This window comes from Haliaeetus leucocephalus, unplaced genomic scaffold, assembly GCF_000737465.1.
Source record: "Haliaeetus leucocephalus isolate CR32 unplaced genomic scaffold, Haliaeetus_leucocephalus-4.0 Scaffold273, whole genome shotgun sequence".
Taxonomy (NCBI): Eukaryota; Metazoa; Chordata; class Aves; order Accipitriformes; family Accipitridae; genus Haliaeetus; species Haliaeetus leucocephalus.
Window position 1 is genome coordinate 7,815,248 of NW_010972709.1, and position 3,187 is coordinate 7,818,434.

Sequence of the window (3,187 nt, forward strand, 5' to 3'; positions counted from 1 at the left end):
GGGGGGGTGGGGGGGGGGGGGGGGGGGGGGGCTTGTTAATGAAAAGTTTATTGATCCGTTTTGCCAGTTTTTGTTTCGTTTACCTTTGTCTTCTAAAGACTAAGCCCCTCCTGGTAATTTTTTTGGCATCGTATTTCTCTTTTTTTTTTTTTTTTTTTTTTTAAGGGGAATAGGAAGTTTAGAAAATAAATAAATAAGCCTCAACTGACTTCTTGGGCAACAAAAGACGTTGCCAAGCGAGGACAATAAAACTCTAGAATATCTAGAGATTGTATTTCGTTCCTGTTCCCTGATACCCACTGGACTTTCTGTTTCTGGGTGTGGGGTTTTTTTTGTTTGTTTGTTTCCCACACAGAAAACCTGCAGCCAAAGTAAGGTCTGTATGTACTCTTAATGAGCCATCCCATAAAATGCGCTGTGTGACTCCCAGTAAGTATTTGAATTGAAGTGTAATAGTTTTGAAGTGGTGGTGAACAAAAATCTTTATGTTGGGTTATTGATCTGCTGATGAAAGGCGTTTGAATTTGAAAAGGGTTTAGTTTAGGGGTTTTGTGTGTTTAAAGGTTTTTTAAGGCAACAACATTTTTTTTTCCATTTCTGAAATGACCTTGAGAGCTTTAAAACTACATCAGTTTCTGCCAGTGGGTTTGAGGGGGAGGCAGTAGCAGAAGGATCTAGTGAAAATCGAAAATAGAAATAGGAACTGAAGTAGATGCAGTGAATATTTTCTTATACAAGTATGTGAAAAGGGAAGTTTTTGTAAGAATGTGTGAAAAAGAAGAGAGGGAAATAACGCAGTTTCAGATGCAAGGAGAGAGAGGGAGCATATCATTCTTCACATTTTATTAGGCCCTGAAATGCAGAAGTGATATGATCTGGAAGACACAGAAATAAAACGCCTAACTACAAGTTGAATAGCAGGCATTGACTTGCTGACCAATGCTTACATGCTTGTTGGTTGGTGGGGGCTGGTTTTGTGTCTGCAAAGGTATCAGAGCACAGTGCTATGACAATGGCTTGCAAATGCTTTAACGCCATGTTTTATTGCTCTTAGGAGCTCTTATTAACTGTAGGTTTGGGAATACGACTAATACTTTAATTTGTGATGTCCACAGTAAGGTTTAAGCGTTTCCTTGGAGAATATAAAAGGACAGTTTCAAATAAGTAGGATAAACTGCATTCTTTGGCAGAGGGGGAGGGAAAGGGTGGAGGAGGGTGTTTTTTTTTTTCTTCCCCTTTACTAGTTCTGTAACTGAGTCAATATTTTAAGATCTGTAGCAGGAATGTGGCTTTGTGATCACTAATCTTCCTGTAACATATTTTTTTAATGAGAAATATTGTAATTCTGTGCAAAATATTTGGATTTTATATCTCACAGCTTGTTCTTGAAATCAGTATGAGTTTTCAAGTTTTGTCTTTAAGTTTTTAGGATGATGAATATGAAAAACAAATAACTCTAGAAACATGGTTATTACAGTGATTATTGATTGGCTTGGCCTACAGCCAAGCAACTCTTCTGCATGCACTAGAGTTGCTGATTTAAATTCTATAGGTTCTTTTTCATATGTTAGCTTTTTTGAATCGTTAAATGGTATATATAGCTATTTAAGAACAGTAGATCAGTTTTTAGTTAAGGTTGTTCAATTATGTCTTCATCGCTTTGGAGTTGGTTGAATGACTTGACATGAGATTAAGCACAACAAAAGAAAAGGCAGGGGAACAACAGCTGCCTTCCAGTACCAGAGCACTAGTATTCTGAGCAGTTAAGCATTTTACCTTTTAGTACTGGTGTCAGGTTTAAATGTTAATATTTATATTCGTCTTTACAAGAACCTTAGGCATTCTGATCCTGGATATTCGTGTTTTGGGGTTGTTTGTCTCTTGCATTTTTAAGAAAATTATCTTAAGATCTGATACTGAGGAATGAATTGATCTCATTAACTTTTAAGACAAAAGTAGCAAACAGTCACCACTAGTTTGTACTTGTTTAGTTACTGTGTGGTAAGAACTTTAAGGTGTGTCCTTAATGGCAACTGACGATTCTTGCTGCGAAGCCTTGTTTATTTTAGGTAGATGTTTTATACAGAATTTCCAGTGGGACAAATTACTACACTGACTGCACTTATTCTTTCTGAAGACTGGCTGTAAGCATAAGAGAATAATTTTGCCATGCTGCAATCAGTATATATTTTAAAATTGAAGCCATTAAGTTTTGCTGTGTATTTTAAGGCTTTTCCTACTTCCTTTGTTTAAACATTCTTAAACAGTGCATATCATATATGAATTTAAAACATTCATATGGCACTATTGGGGCCGAATTTAAATTTAAAATGAATACCTACGTCCTTGTTGATCAAAATAGAAAAAACATTTCTTTAAATATGTGGATGTTTTCTGGTTTTGAATGTGGCAAGAAGGCTATATTTGTATCTTGTAAACAAAGTTTCATATTAAGTAATCTTTAGAGAATGGCTTCCAGGCTTTGGATTAGAGGATTTTTTTTTTTTTTTTTTTTTTCCTTCTTCTTAATTTTAAGTGAATAATGTGTTTTGGTTTTGCTTTGTTTTGGTAGGGGTGGGGAGAGCAAGATTTAAGGTAGGGGCTAGAAAGAGGAAGATAATAAACTTTAGCACCTTTTATCAGACTGTCTTACACAAAAGGTTACTTCATTTTGGTTTCCCCTTTCATGAGGTCACACTCAAAAAATTCCTTTTTGAGCACTTATTTCTAATCTTCAGAATCTATCTTCTTCTCCTTACTACTATATTTTCATTTAGAACTATGTTGATAGATTAATATCATATTTTATATGAACAAAGTGCTAAGTTATTACTGTGATCAGGGGGAAATAATTTTAAAAGGGAGCTGTGGGTTTCACTTGGACTTTCAAAACGGTGCTTATAATAAACTTTTAGTTAGAACAATCTGAGAGTTTGTAATTAAGAAGCTCTGGGGAAATATTAAGTAAATTTTAACTTCCCTTTGTTCTTTGGGACTTTCTGTTGTCCCAACTCTTTCTAACCTGAATCTTGATTTGGAATTCACTGTCCTAGTAAAAGATTCCATACACTGTGTATGTAAATACACTCCCTCTTTCCTGTGTTATGAAATGCTGTAACTAGTGCTGGCATATGGAAAGAACAGTCCCCGTCGTCTGCCCCCCCCCCCCCCCCCCCCCGCAAACAGC

At 35.9% G+C, this 3,187-nt stretch overlaps 1 protein-coding gene across 3 annotated transcripts in view; it reads left to right on the forward strand.

The window, feature by feature from the left end:
* Positions 1 to 3,187, forward strand: part of ZNF217 (zinc finger protein 217) — a 28,641-nt gene that overhangs the window by 689 nt on the left and 24,765 nt on the right. The gene's annotated exons all lie outside the window — the stretch shown is intronic.